Raw genomic sequence first — 16,097 nt, 5'->3', positions numbered from 1 at the left:
TTGCCTACTTCAAAAACAGAAAGGGGTATAAGTATTGGACCAGAGCTCTGACATGCTCAAATCAGAACACTTCTGGACTGAAGAACATTCTGCCAGGAGGAAGACCCGGATGATGTAGGAGGGACTGCAGCTCTGCCTATTGCTTTGTTGCGCTGGCCTGCTGATTGCTGCTTCGGTCCTGGGAATGAACGGATTGGACTTGGCTTTCTGTATCCTGTTTCCAAGGCTCTCCAATGGCCTGTGTGTGCTTGCCTCCTGTTAAGAAGTCTTGGGGTCATCAAATACTTCTCCTACCAGTGCCTGGGCCCTTCTGCTGTGAGTCCTGACTTGCCAAGTGGTGCCAAATCTAGTTTATGGGCTGTTGGAAGTAGAATCTGGTGACTTGAAGGAGAAAATCCACGCACCAATTCCCAGCGGCAGTTTTTATCCATTACACATCACCGCCGTCAGCACTGGATTGTGGTTCCTGATCGGCGCATCGACAACGGTTTTCTCTGCAGGTCTCAGCTTTCCATTGCAGCACGTCAGAAGTACCGCAGCATGAGTTTCGAGCACCGCATCACCGAAGTCTGAGACGCACCGCTCCAACTCAGACACAGCGCCTGCTTCATCGATGTGGAATCGATTAAGTGCGTCTGGATTTTCTATGCATCGTCCCTGTGCGCCAATTTCTTCATCGACTTTGCCCAGCAGTAAGGAACTGAGGTTGCATGCCTGGAGATAGACGCATCACCTCCCCTTCCAGTAAGGAACAGATGTATCACCTCCTCTGACAATAAGGAACCGACACACTACCCCCCCTGGCAGTAAGGAACCACCACACAATCGGCGCAACGCTTTGCCTTCCCTGTGTCTCATTCGTCTTTTTGAATTTTGGCACATTCAAACTACTTTGTGCTAAAAGCAGCACACCCATAGATTTATATGGGCTGAACTTGCTTAATCTTTGAAAAGTGATATCTTGACTAGAGTATGTTGGATTTTTGTCGTTTTGGTCTTGTTTCATTCAGATAAATATTGACTATTTTGCAGGGGTTCATCAAGCAATAGGAGGTGCATTAGGTGATGAAGGCATGGTAGACGTAGTAATTGGTTTCAAAACCCTTTATTTATTTTCTTTGTTTCTCATGTGTAATTCCTTATTACAACAAACAGTTCAGCCAATGCGTTTCGTTCCCAAGCGTGGGAACTTCATCAGGGCTTACAAAGTAATATAAACAGTCCTAGTCTGAATCGGAACAAACAATGGTATTCTAGATCCAGAGTGTAAATAGAGGAATAGTGCCTCCCAGTATCATCATCCAAAGCATTAAAGCAAGAAAAGGTATATATCATAGTATCATTGAGCCCAAGGTGTACCTTGATAAGTCATGGGCATTCAGTCCTCAGTCGATCATCGCCCCGACATAATTCAGGGAGGGGTTATCTTAGCTACTGCGACTCCCTTATCCTGACTAGAGCGAGTGTCTTTACTTGGACAGAGTGCAAACCACTGCCAACTAGAGACCTCATTTCTAACACATGGGTTCACATTAGGGAACTACCACCTTTTATTTAGTTTTCAGCACTCAATGGGTGAGAATGTGTTTACGTCCTTTCTTTTTTGTGTACAACTTTCCCATCACATCTCCATCTTACCTCACGCATTCCATGTTGCCCAGCTCGTGCACTGCATCCCCTCCCTTATATATTTTTTTAATTTTATTTAAAAAATTTCAAACCACCCTCTACCCAAGAGCTCCTCTCGTGCTCCCCCGCCTCTCAACCCATGCTGCTCCTACCACGGTGCTCCTCAATTGCATCTTATTTTTTTCTTTTTCTTAGCAGCTGCAATTTGCTTCTGGGCCGCACCTTTTTTCTATAATATGCTTTCACATGGTAGGCATCTCCCATTTTAGAATGATACATCAAAGGTTAAAACAGAAACGTATACATACAAATACGTGGTGATACATGCACATTTATATGTCATTACGTTGCTTCTGTTTTTTTATTAATGCCAATGCTGTTCTCTATCGGGTTCTTTTCATCTGCATCAGCGAAAAATAATTACAAAGCAAAAGATGAAGTAACATCACTGAAAAGCAAGACAAACTGGATATGCCAATCCATGTTGCTTTTATGCTGTGTACTGTATTGGTTGCAGAAGTATTTTCTGTTGTTTACAAAATCGATTGCTGTTTTTCAGTTATTCACCGCCATTTTGTTTTAATTAGTAAGCGAGCAGTTTTCTGATCTTGTATTTATCATTAGAAGGGGAAAAAGGCGACTTGCTACTATCTTTTATGTTTCCTAGAAAGGTTTTTAAGAAAACATTCCCTATCAACTCCACCTACAACCTGATAACATCAGACACTCCAGGCTAGTCACGCCCTCAACAATTCCTCATAAAAGCAAATAAGTAAAAAAAAATAGCATACTTTTAACTAACTCGCAGCAGGCGCAACGAGCGCTCCGAAAATGGGGAAGCTACGTGTCTAACAAATATGCTCTTCTACGTGGCGTGGCTTGACACAAACCAACACACCCCAATTTCCTCTCTCTATGTTCTGTTCTCTAGCTCAGCTTGCAATGATTCGAGTCCTGCCACAATGCTGTCGCCCCTCCCTCCTCCAAAGGCATTACCTAGAAATAAAGGAATGCTCTGTGTTGACACTCTTTGTTTGGTAAACCTCAAGGAGGTGGACACTGATTTACCTGAAATCCACCTGTTCTCCCGTCACATGTAAACGCACCTGGTTCACCCGCTCAACGCAAGCAAAACCACCGCTGAAGATTTCACTAACAAATGCTGTGGCCACCCCAGTCCCCTCGTTGGGGGACACTGGGGTCTCTACTGAGGGGGTCAGATGAGGTCCGTGCACCAGCTCTGTTTGTTCTGGCCAGACTTGAGACCCGCCTCCACAGGTGTTTGCTGTTGCTGCGTGCCAGAAGTGATACAGGGCGAAAAACAAACACGGCACCTTACAACAAACATTATAATGTCTAGCTACCTTTCACTGCAAAGCAGCAATTCAATGAGGTACTACATGTGCAGTACATGAGCCTAAATATACGTGTGTGCATCTATAGCTTCATAGATCTAGATACACACACGTATACAGTCACATTTAAACATTTTAACCTAACACATATCTAAATGTATACACACACACACACACACACACACACACACACACACACACAACTGTCCACAATTGCCCTCTGTATGCGACTCCACCAGATTCATCTGCGGCCCAATGGCCCCCATACCTAACAAGCATTTGCAAAGCCAGTAGGTTTGGCTAATGCAACAGCTATTGGCTTTGCCAATGTCTTTTAGGCATATCGTATGGGAGCATGGCTAAAAGTCAGGAGAAAAAGAAGGGGGGACTTCTACCATACAGTCTGGCTCTGTCCGAGGATTCAGGAATACTGGGTTGGAATTCTAACAGAATTAGGCGAAGTACTGTAAGCCCCCTTGCCGACAGACCCAAAATTAGTCCTGCTGGGCATGACGAATGATTTAGATCTCGCCCGTCCGTTATTGATCTTCCTGGTCAAGGCCCTGGTGGTCTCTAAGAGAGACGTGGCTAAATACTGGGGGGCAGCCGAGCCACCGCAGATAGAAGAATGGCGGCGAGGTCTAGACCTCTATATGGCAGCTGAAAGGGTCACATACAAAGCACGGGGCTGCCCGAAGAAATTTGGCAGGGTCTGGAGTAAGTGGATGAAATATCGAGGCATGGATGGGGGTCTGTGAGGGAGATGGGAAAAAGACACATTCAGAGATAGGAGGCCTCAGGGGACACTTAGATGGGACACGACAGATCGAGATACTGACTGAGTTCTTGACAGGGGGTGAGAAATGCAATGATGTATTGCTGTTCTGGATGAGGTTGGGGAGATGGAGGGAGGAGGGCCGGGGAAGAATGCCAAATGATGACATGTCTGTTTCGCTGCACTATGAAAAAATGCAAATAAAAATGTTTATAAAAAAAAAAAAAGTCAGGAGAAAAAAGCACTATGACCAGTTGTGGCTTCTCCGCTAAGGCAGAGGAGCTTCGCCCCACTTCTTTTTAGCAGTGAAAAAAGGAAAAATAAAATGATAATAACTCACTGTTATTATCATTTTATATGTTCCTGGTGCGGCAGCTTGGCAGGGCGGGGCTGCTCTGATGACAGAGGAGCAGGAGTAGTGGTTTACCCACTCCAAGTGCGCATGAATGCTTGGCCAGCCGCCAGGGCCAGCCAAACATTTGCACTTTACATATTCTTCACCCAGGCTGCATTACAGCCGGGGTGGAGAACATCCCAGACTCCCATTCCCAGTCTGAGCGCCGCACCACGGTGCTCAGACCAATCACAACACTGCATTGCAGCAGCATTGTGATTGGTCAGGGAAGCCTGTGTGCTTCCTGTTCCCGAGGCGAGGAGGGACGGAGGAGATACGTGGTGATATGATAAGTGTTTTTCCCCTATTTTTAGATCTCCTCCTGCCTCACCACTCCTGATCTGTGCCGGCCGCCACGACTATGACGTAGTTAGCACTGGCCACGTCCTAGTGCCTTTTTGTCTGGCATGTGGGGCGGGATAAGGGACAACACGGGGGTTGGGGAAAGCAACAAAACCAACCAGGTCAAAAGAATGGGTGAAACCACTAGAGAGTCTGTGGTTTATGGCCAGAGCTGCCAAATTTGGACATGAGGCTTTGGCTCAAAATCGTGTGATTCTGGGCAAATTAATGAACATCCTGTGCCTACATAATAAATGTAACCTTGTGCAATGCAAATGGTGTTTCTGTAAAGCACCCCAATACTTGGTTTGCGTTATACCAAAGTGGATGGGGGGAGAGAGGGGGAGAGAGGGGGAGAGAGGGGGAGAGAGGGGGAGAGAGGGGGAGAGAGGGGGAGAGAGGGAGAGACAGACCTATGGGGACCCCAGGGAATGGTGACATTTGCCTCACTACAGCAAACGTATGACTAAGCGCAAACAGAGTACTTTCGATACATACAGATCAGACACTCACTCCAGTCTAACATTTCACCCGGAACGGTGCCCCCGGAGGCGTCCCCACTAGAGGACAGGCTGCTCGATGGCCATTTACCAGAGAGGGCCATCTCGCTTACATATAAAAAAACTCATACATCACACCCATGACCCCTTGCTTACGCTTAGGGGAAAATGGGAGACTGACGGTCTGGAGATTGAGGATGAGGAATGCACTTTCCTCCCCCAAAGAAGTAGCAATATCAGCAAAACTGCAGCTGATACAACTGAAAATACTACACCGGATTTACATCTCGGGTACACGGCTAGTACTGATGGGTAGGAGTGAGGACGGGCTTTGTAGGAGACACTGTGGGGAGGTGGGGATGTTCCTTCACATACTATGGGAGTGCCCTCTAATACAAGACTACTGGAAGCGGGTACACGACTGTATGCGCGCTGTCTTGGGGGGGGTCGACTTGCAACCTGAAATAAAAGGTGTCTCTTGAACATCTGGGAGCCCACAGACTTGTCCGCTAAAGGCAGAATATGGGCGATGCTTGGACAGGTAATTGCTAAAAGCAATATAGCACGCCTATGGGGAGCGGTAGCACCTCCAAAGATAAGCGCATGGAATAAGGATATGGACTGGTGCATGTTGCAAGAGAAGACAGTTTATGGCGCCCAGGGTTGTCCCGGAAATGGGTGGCAATTTGGTCAAAATGGAATGAATACCGAGGAAATCTGTGTGATGCCCCATAGATCCCCTCCCTTGACGAACCTTCAACGCATTAATGATCCATATAATATTGCCACCTTGTGTATATTGACATCTGCAGTAGTATAATTGTATAAGTATCTGTGAATGCGACACTGTAAGGACTGTGAAAATTATATATGTAATGACCAACGAGAGAGCAATATGGGTGCAGGTGGGGGTTTCACAGAAGCACCAAGCAACGCTTTGAGGGAAGTCGGCTCAAAATCCTGTGATTCTAGGCAAATCACTCAATCTCCCTATGCCTACAAAATGAATGGGACTATGTATAACGAAACTGGTGTTCATGGAAAGTGGTCCGGAACCGAGTTTGCGCTATACCAAAGCGCATAAAAATATTAAGGAGAGAAAGGAGTAATACGTAGAGGGAGGCGGGCGAGAGGGCAACAGGAGGGAGAAAATAGGAGGAGGAATACAAAAAGGAAGAGTACGAGAGAAATCAACTATGGGTGTGGGTGGGGGGTTTCACAGAAGCACACAGCAGCACTGGGAGAGAAAGGAAGCAGCATGGGCGGGGATATTGCGGGGTGGGGGGAGGCAGAAAACACAAGCAGTCATATGGAGTGCTTGAAAACAAAAATACAATTAGTTAAAAAAAATGGGAGCAGTGGAAGGACATAAGTATTTGGTCAATGCTCCAGGGGAGGGCTAAATACAGAAAGAAGACATTATGCATGGCTGCCTTTATTAACAGTAACGAGGCAAATGAGGGCAACACTGAAGCGAACAGTGGTAAGCTACTGGCAGACTTTAAGCCCGCTAAATGTAAACAAAATGCTTCATAGAGACAGTGCAAGACCTAAAAATCACTCCTAGAGACATCACAGTCAGTGCCTCCTGGCATAAATCATGAAAGGGAGAGCTGACCACGGTGGCAAAAGCCTATAACTGGAGTATGGAAGCCTGCTTCTGATAAAAAAAAGTATGCACTTGGAACTGGTTGGAAATCCCATACCAGGTAACAATTGATATTGCAGCATGCAATAATCACTAGGTGCATGATTCCTTCCTAATTATGTTCTTTTACCCTTATGTTGTGAGATAATTGTTGGTACTGAAATTCACACAACCTTTTCTGCAGTTTCCTTTTCCATAATTCCAGGCACTATTACCCATTCATATTTTACCAGGTTTTTCCAGGGAACAATACAAATGGGATGCTTTAACACAAAATGTGTAATTCTAAATTGGATAGACACTGAAACAAACCAGCATTATTATGGGACTCGCAGTTAGTCCCTTAATTGGCAGAAATCCTTATTACGGCTGCATGCGTCATGTTACAATCTGGATTCCAAAGACGAAACTAATGTTGGAAGCGGGTATACCGCACGCTTCTCTGATCCACTTGCTGTCCGGCTGCCAACCTGGGACAGACGTGTTTGCCAACGTCTACACACAGCACTCATGCGGTGCAGATGCCGGTCGCTGGATCTGAGCCACATAGCCCTGGCATGTTAAATTATTGATAAATATAAATATTAATCCAGCTATGGCTCATGTTATTATTGCCCACTTGCCAGGATGCCAGTGTCACAGTATAAAGAGGGTGGTTTTGCCACAAATGCCCGTCCCTCCAATTTTCTAGTTTCCTTGAACCTATGTTCAGTAAGAACCGGACTGTGTTTCGCCACATCAAGTGACAAAGTATCACCCTGAGGATATATATATATATCTCTCATCTCAGTATGCAGATGTGGATTTTAGAATTGTAAATCTACACATACCTGGATATTATAATGGTAGTCAATATTCAGCACATAATATTCCTGCAGGACGATCTTAAAAACTCAATACCACAGCACCACATATAAAAATACAGAGGCGGGTGAGTGACCAGCCTCTCATGCCCTCCTTGCTCTTGAGAGTTCATAGTCTTACCTTTTTAAGGACAGCTCTAGGCAGACGTACCTGCAATGCTGCATTGCATTGCATGCACTCCGCTATAAATAGAATTTCCTATCCCGTTAACAGTGTAGCATTATTGGTGAGAAGTTCTGGTACACTCATTATAAACAGGTAGGGCAACTGTGATGAGATACTACCCATTACAAACATAGCAGCTCTGAAAAGGTGAGCTGGCACAGTCCTATTAAAAGGACAGAATTACTGGAGAGAAATGTAGGAAATTCGCCTTCCTCTGGACCATACATTTTTACTAGCTTTAGAATTCTGTGCACTTTAACTGTGCTAACTAGTAGTAAAGTGCCTGTGCTCCCCCTTTAAACATGGGTGAATTGGTCTACTTAACTTACATATAGGTACCTAGTATACAGTTCAAATACACACCTGGCCTGTATGTTATATGTCACTAGTTCAGCACCTATTGAGCCATTCACTACAGTGACAGTGTAAAACATGGCTCCAGACCATCCTCTGAACCTGACGCAGTTTAAACACAATTCAACCTGTCAATATAAACTCTTTTGACATGACAAAACTTTCTTTTTACACATTACTAAATCACCTATGTAAAACTTGTACTCCACAAGACGGGGTGAATGGTATTTAAAAGTAGGACATTTAAAAATGTAATGTTAATGTAATGTAACATACACTTGTATAGCGCGGCTGTCACCCCAAGGGTATCCTGGCTCTTAAATTACCAATCAGCGAGAACAGAGCACGATAGTCCGAGATCACTATCTGGGGAATAGTCTAGTTTTCAGTTCCTTCCTGAAACATGACAGGGCATTTAGTTGCCTGAGGTCCAGGGGTAATGCATTCCATAACTTGGCTGCCGTAAAGCTAAAGGATCTGCCACCCATTCAAACTTTAACGTGGGGAACGCAGACCAGGTTCGCAGAAGAAGAGCGCAGAGATCTGGCTGGGGCATACCATACAAATTTCCTTTGTAGGATTTTAGGCCCAATTTTGTGTACAGCCCTGTAGACAATACAAAGTGCCTTAAAGTGTATTTTTTGTACAACAGGCAGCCAGTGGAGTCCACAACAGCATTAGGACTTATACCTTTTATTCACGATCCCACGCATAATAAGGGCCATACTCTGGACCAAGTTTTTTCCACCGTCCCTATTAATGTACTTGCTCCTCAGCCAGTATTATGGTCGGATCATTACTTAATTTCTTTTTTCCTATTAAGTACCCCTCCTCCTAGACCAAATCCCACCATCTCTGCTAAACGACTTTCCAGGCCTTTTCATCTGCTCTCTAATGAGATGCTACTACAGGCCATGTCATGTTCACCGTGTACCTTGTCAGGTAATGTGGAAATCGATCTAGCTCATTACACTGAATGGCTCACGACTATACTGGCGGATCTCGTGCCTACGAAAGCCGCTAAACCCGGAAACAAACGTCCTTCCGCTCCTTGGTTCACATCTCAGCTCAGAGAAGCCCGGCAAAACTGCAAGAGAGCAGAAAGAGCCTGGAGGAAAGACTACAAGCCTCTTGAGAAAGAAAAATTTAAAAACTTAACTAGATCCTACCACAAGTTGATTTGGAGTGGAAAAAAATCTTATTTTGAACGTCGGATAGACGAATCTGAAAACTCCTGTAAGGAAATCTTTAAAATTGTTAAGGATTTTACTTCTCCGTCCCTGGGTATCTCTGCTCAGTCTCACTCAGAACCTTGGCTGACTGAACTGGCACATTATTTTGTAGATAAAATTACATCTATTCAAGCCTCTCTTGCTATTTACTCTAAACAGCCTCAGGATGCTGCTCTTGGTGTCCTCTCCTCTTCACAACCCACCCTCTGGGAATTCCCGCAGCTGAGCCTTGCTGCTTCATTAGACCATCTGACAGGCTTGAAGTCGGGCTCTCCTCTAGATCCCTGCCCGGTCTCTTGCCTCAACAAAATAGCCCTTGTGCTAAATGGCCCCATCAATTCCATTCTTAATTCCTCACTGTCTTCTGGCGTTGTCCCCCAGGCGTGGAAGAGTGCTCTCATCCTTCCACTCATAAAAAAAACAGCTTTGGATCCCATTATACATGCCAACTACAGGCCTATTTCTCTCCTCCCCGCTCTAGCGAAGGTGGCGGAAAGACATGTGCACAGATCTATCTCTGATTTCGTCGAGAATAACAATCTGTTGCACACTACCCAATCTGGGTTTCGTGCGAATTACAGCACAGAGACCGCGCTACTTGAAGTCACCACCGCCATTAGAGAGGTCTTGGATACTGGAGGAAAGGCCATGTTGGTCATGTTGGACCTGTCGGCGGCGTTCGACACCGTTCCCCATGATACCCTCCTAACTCGACTCTGGGATTGTGGTCTCCGGGGGACGGTGTGGAACTGGCTTAAATCATTTCTAGCTAGCCGTCGACAAACGATCTGGGCGCCACCTCACTCCGCAGCTATGGCAACTCTGGAAGTGGGGGTCCCTCAGGGGTCTATTCTTAGCCCCCTGCTCTTTAACATCTTTCTGGCCCCCCTTGCAGAGGTTGCGGAGTCGTTCGGCGCTCAGATCGTGTCGTACGCTGACGACACCCAGCTCTTGTTCACATACGACAAGAATGAGGTGTTCGATGGGATCCGTATCAGAGGCTGCCTAGAAGCAGTCTTTGATTGGTTCAAAAGACACGGCTTAAAATGCAACTCCGATAAATCGGAGCTGCTCTTTTTTGGATGTGTCTCGGAACCAAACTGGAAAAGTTGGTGGCCACAAGACCTGTTTCCACCTGCAAATGCAAGTACCAAGGCTAAAAACCTAGGTATCATTGTTGACAATGAGTTAACCTTTGGGCCTCAAATATCCTGTCTCTCCGGGAAATGTTTCGGGATCCTGCGGATGCTCAGGAAATTCCTCCCCCTGATTTCTATGAACCATCGAAGGATCATTGTCCAAGCACTTGTCGGGTCGCGATTGGACTATGTAAATGTCCTCTATTTAGGACTCCCTAAATATCTCGTGAGGAGACTTCAAGTAGTCCAAAATTCAGCTGCCAGGGCTATTTATGGACTTCCTAGACGAGCTAGTGCGTCTGACTTGTTGAAGGAATTGCACTGGCTTCCTATAGCCAAGAGGGCTCTCTTCAAAAGCCTGACACTGACCTACAAGGCCCTTCACGACTCAGGCCCTAGGTACATTAGGAAGCGTCTTGCTCTTTACAAGCCGAGCAGAGCTTTGCGATCTGCCTCCTTGTCAAAAATGGTCGTTCCGTCCATCAAGCGAACCAGACAAGGGGGACGCTCCTTTCATTACCTGGCCCCGCGCGCTTGGAATGAGCTTCCCATTTCTCTAAGACAGGCCCCTAGTCTGATGTCTTTCAGAAAGGCATTAAAAACCTGGCTTTTTACCAGTTAACTTCGCTGTTCCTTTTATTCTGCAGTTATGTTCCTCTACCTAAAGGACTTCTTCGCCAAAGCGCCGGGACACTCCTGCTGGAGTAGCCGTTGCGCTATAGAAGAACCCAAATAACATAACATAACATAACATAACAGTGGAGATCTTTTAAGGCCAGAGAGGCCGAAGCTCCACGTGGCTGGGTCAAGGCCAATTTAGCCGCCATAGTCTGTTTTCTTTGTAGTTTCTTTAGCAGAGAGCCTGGGGCACCCAGAGGAGTGCATTACAGTAGTCTATTCTGCTCAGGACAATACTCCGTACCACTAAAGGTCTAACAGGAGTGGGTAAAAACGGGAAGATCTTCCAAAGGGCTCTGAGCAGATATAGACAGGTGCTCACTGTTTTGTTCACCTGTGAGTCCAATTGTAAGTTGCTATCCAACAGTACTCCCAGATTACGTACAGTATTGGTGGGTACAGAAGAATTATTGGCCAGGTCTGGCCAAAAGTCTGCTGGGAGGGGGCGCTGAATTTTACCTGACATACAGCACATAACTTCAGTTTTTCCCCATTTAATTGTAGGGAATTCTCTTTCAGCCAGGCTGCCGTGCTATGCAAGTAATTATGGATTTTTTGCAGGGAGACTGCATTATCGCCATCAACCGTGAAGACAAGCTGGGTGTCATCCGCATAGTTGATGACATCAATGCCAAATGATTTTATTAAACTGATGAGCGGCGGAGATAAACATTAAACAAGATTGGGCTGATGGCCGAGCCCTGAGGAACCCCCTGTTTAACATCCCTGAACCGAGAAGTAAACGACGATAGCATCACTGCCTGCTGCCAGTTGGAGAGATAAGAATGCAGCCAGTCTCTTGCCCCCCCAACAACACCTCATTTCTCCAGCCTCTCAATCAGGATCTGATGATTGACCGTATCGAATGCGGCTGACATGTCAAGCAGCACCAGAAAGACTGCCTGACCACTGTCAGCCCGCATCCTTAGGTCATCCAGAACTGCAACCAAGGCAGTCTTGGTCCTGTGTGCAGGGCGAACCCCAAATTGGGCTTCGTCCAGCAACTCATTATCCTCAATATATCTTGAAAGAGATTTTGTCACTACCCTCTCCAGAATCTTAATTGGATAGGGCAACAAAGAGATTGGCCTATAGTTAGCGGGGCATTAGGGGTCCAGGCGCGCCTTTTTTAGCAATGGGGAAACAACTGCCTTTTTCCAGCAGTCAGGAACTACAGCATTACTTAAGGATTGACAACAAACGTGATAAAGGTGCAGAAAAAGTTCGCTGCCAAAGAGTTTCCAGAATTTATGAGGGAGGGGGTCCATAGTAGAACCTGAGGAAATACCAGCGGCAATTGCGATAAATTCCTCTTGTGGGGGAATGAGCATAGCGCCACAAAATAAGTTATATTGTGATTAAAACTGATTATCACCCTTCATATGTGTTCCTTTTTGCGACTCTCAAAAACAGACTTTCACTACATTGCATTTAGATTGGGACCAGGAATCCTGTAAAGCCTGCTGCAAGAGTACTGTTTAACACCCCGGCGCGGGAATCAGTGAAGAAGCACCTGCGGATACTTCACTGGCTCCCAGTGGAGGCCAGAATAAAGTTCAAAATTGTGGTCATAACTCACAGAGCACAACACAAGAAAGGCCCAAAAAAACTAAGAAATCTAATCTCCCCATATATTCCAAAGAGACAGCTGCACTCCAGCAAGGAAGTGAGGCTAGAACAGACCATGGTTATTAGGGAAAAATTGGGAGGAAGATATTTCTCCCACCTGGCTCCCAAATTATGGAACTCCCTACCACGGGAACTCAGGCGGATAGAGGGAGAGCCACAATTCCGCAAGAAAGTCAAAACATGGCTGTTCACGCAATATCTGTAAGGTTTAACTTGCCCAAACTCAGTACTTGACTGCACAGCGCTGGGAAGCCAAAGGGCAGCCAAGCGCTTTACAAATCCTTCATTCATTCATGTAGTCCTTGTTGCAGCAAGTCAATTAATGGGGTTCCCCGTGGGCTCCCCCCACAAGGCCTTGGGAGTTAATGCTGTGCTCAATCTGGGCCCTTATTATTATTTTTTTTTTTTTAGGACGCAGGAACCATGTCCCCGAGTCCTTTAATGACTGCCACAACATAATGTTCCTTTTGTGGTCGGCCTATCAGGCTGACTCTTCCCCTTTAAATTAGACAATTCCGAGCATATCTGGACAAAAAGAATTCTCAAAAACGGCAAAAAAGATTTTCACAAAATCTCAAAAAGCACACTAAGTAAAGGTCTAACATTGTGTAAAATCGGGATCAGCCCTTTTTTCGGTACCAGAGAGTGAAGTTTCCTATTGAAATCAGCATGGGAAATAGCACTTTTTAAATCCCCCCTCACCCCGGCTCCCACTTGACGGTTTAGCATGAAACTTTCCATGAAAGAGCCAGAGGTGGGTGAACTTTTTTTGTGCACATTTGTGAAAGGGTGCCTAAGTTATTAGCAAAACAGAAAAAAACTCTTCCTATAGAAACTAACCTGACTAATTGCACAGTGGCAACTGTCACTATGTGTGTATATATGAGCAAGCAAGCAGATGTGCAGGGCCCCCTCTTACTCCCATACACAGCATGGCCTACTACTGCACATAAGCGCTAGCGACCTATCATCTCACATCCGGGCGTTCTGCACGTATGCTGTCACTGCTAGGTCTGCTGCAATCATAGTCTTGCCCTGATGACACTGAATAATTCTCAGATTATTTTAAATGTTGTGGACATGAACGAGCTTAAATTCAAAATTGTCCCGAACAGGGGCCCCTAAAATAAGTTTGGCCCAGGGTCCCCGAGATCCTTAAGATGTCCCTGGTTGCAATAATGCGCTGCTCTTACATATAGGTAGGCCAGTATTTTCTGAAGTGCACGCCCCACCAGGAAGTACGAGGCTGAGCCTACGTCAGCAGACCAGCACGCATTCTGCAAAATTGTGCATGGGCAGAAGTGCCCCCCTTCCCCACCCTCACACCTCAGCTTGCCGCTGACGTAAACCCCACCCAAGTTCAGCTCCGCGTGCAGCTTCCGGTATCCCCCTCCAATGCTGGCCGGACCTGTCCCTGGAGGTACCGCTGAGGACACACACGCACATCCGCTCCCGTCACCGACGCACAATGCTGGGCGCTCTGCTGAGGGCACGGCCGCTCTCTGACCCTGGGTGTCCAGTCGGCCCGCTACGACGGATGTGCACAGGTCTCATAGCTCGGGGTGGCACCGCAGCACGGTTGCAGAAGCACTCCTGGTGCGACCCACCCCCGTATTTTGTTGGACGGCCGGTACACAAGTGGACACCCCCATCGTCTCATCTCCTGCCAAGACAGATGTTGAGGCCAGGGGTGACACAGCCACCCCTCTTATCTCATGCCAAGACAGATGTTGAGGGCCGGGGTTACACAGCCTCCCCTCCCCCTGGCTAATTTCTCCCTTCTACAGTAAAACATGCAATGTTTGGAACACTCCTGCAGTTATGCACCCCCCCCCCCCCCCACACCGACATCCAAACATGTAGTGCCCGGAATGCTCCTGCACATGTAGTGCTCAGAATGGTCATGCAGTTATGCACCCTAAACCACCCCCACATCCAAACATATTGGGCTGGACCGGCTTCTGCAGATGTATCCACAACGTTCGGCCCTACTGCTGCAGATACGCCCAACGCTCTAACCTGGAAGACTCGGCCTTGTACAGGTGCTATGCACCCCACCCCTCAGCTGATACGAGAACATGCAATGGTGGGTCTGACAAGATATGCACCCGGGCAGATTCTACGGATGGGCACTGTCCTGTGCCATATTGAGTTTGAGTGTGCAGGCTGTAAATGTGCACTGACACCCCCCCCCCCCCCCCCAACACATCCAGCTGTAGCGTGTGTTGCCGGGCCTGCTGTCGCAGACACCCCCGGTCCCAACCCCCACCGTCTCCTGCAAGCATCGCTGAGCCTGCTGCAGAGCGGCCACAGATGTGCACTCTCTCCACTGCCTAGGCCGGCTACCGCACGCACTGCTAGCTATGCCATACAGAAACGAACCTCCACATGCACCTTCTAAGTGCACTGCACAGGCTGCGGCTACAGATGTGCATACACACTACTATCTAGGCCAGCTACCGCTCGCACTGCTAGCTATACTCTGCAGATACGAACCTCCACAGGAATCCTCTAAGTGCACTGCACAGCCTGCGGCTACAGATGTGCATACACACTATTATCTAGGTCAGCTATCGCACGCACTGCTTGCACTACCGCAGACGAGCCACAACAGACATTCTGTACGTGCTCGGCCACAGATGTGCGTACACACTACTACTCAGGCCAGCAACCGCACGCACTGCGTGTACTACCGCAGATATCGCCGTCCCACATCCTCTACGTGCACAGCTGGGCCCGCGGCCACAGATGTGCACTCTCCACTGCCTAGGCCAGCTAACGCACGCACTGCTTGCACTACCGCAGACATGAACGACCACAGACATTCATTCTCTTCGTGCACAGCTGAGCCTGCAGCTATACCGCAGCCTAGGCCAGCTACCGCACGCACTGCTAGCGATGATCTGCAGATACAAACAACCGCAGGCATCATCCAAGTGCACAGCATAGCCTGCGGCTACAGATGTGCACACACACACACACTACTACCTAGGCCAGCTACCGCACGCACTGCTGTACCACCGCAGATACGCACCACCCCACACACCCTCTGCGTCTACTGGCTTTGCCTTGCAAGATATCAACCGCCACAGACCTACGCTGGCTGCTGGGCCTGCTGCTCCAGATGTGCACATTCGCCACTGCCGAGGCCAGCTACTGCACGCACCGCTGGCTATACTTCTGCCGTAATGCACCACCCCACACCCCTTGTACGTGCACAGCTGGGCCTGCTGCTACAGAAGTGCACCCCACCTCTAATCTGCCTGGGAGGGATCATTCAGTATTTACATGCAGATACTAAGAAATTGCCGCCCCCCAATATCTTTGTTCCTGCATGTTGGGTAGGACCTGGTATTTCTAATATGCACCCCCCCCTTTACTGGTGCGCGGGCT

General features: G+C 47.4%; 1 protein-coding gene across 1 annotated transcript in view; it reads right to left on the bottom strand.

The window, feature by feature from the left end:
* Positions 1 to 16,097, bottom strand: part of LOC144791658 (G protein-coupled receptor kinase 5-like) — a 474,508-nt gene that overhangs the window by 457,537 nt on the left and 874 nt on the right. The window lies entirely within an intron of this gene.

Source organism: Lissotriton helveticus, chromosome 11 (genome assembly GCF_964261635.1).
Source record: "Lissotriton helveticus chromosome 11, aLisHel1.1, whole genome shotgun sequence".
In the NCBI taxonomy this organism is placed as follows: domain Eukaryota; kingdom Metazoa; phylum Chordata; class Amphibia; order Caudata; family Salamandridae; genus Lissotriton; species Lissotriton helveticus.
This window is presented reverse-complemented; position numbering and strand designations above follow the sequence as displayed.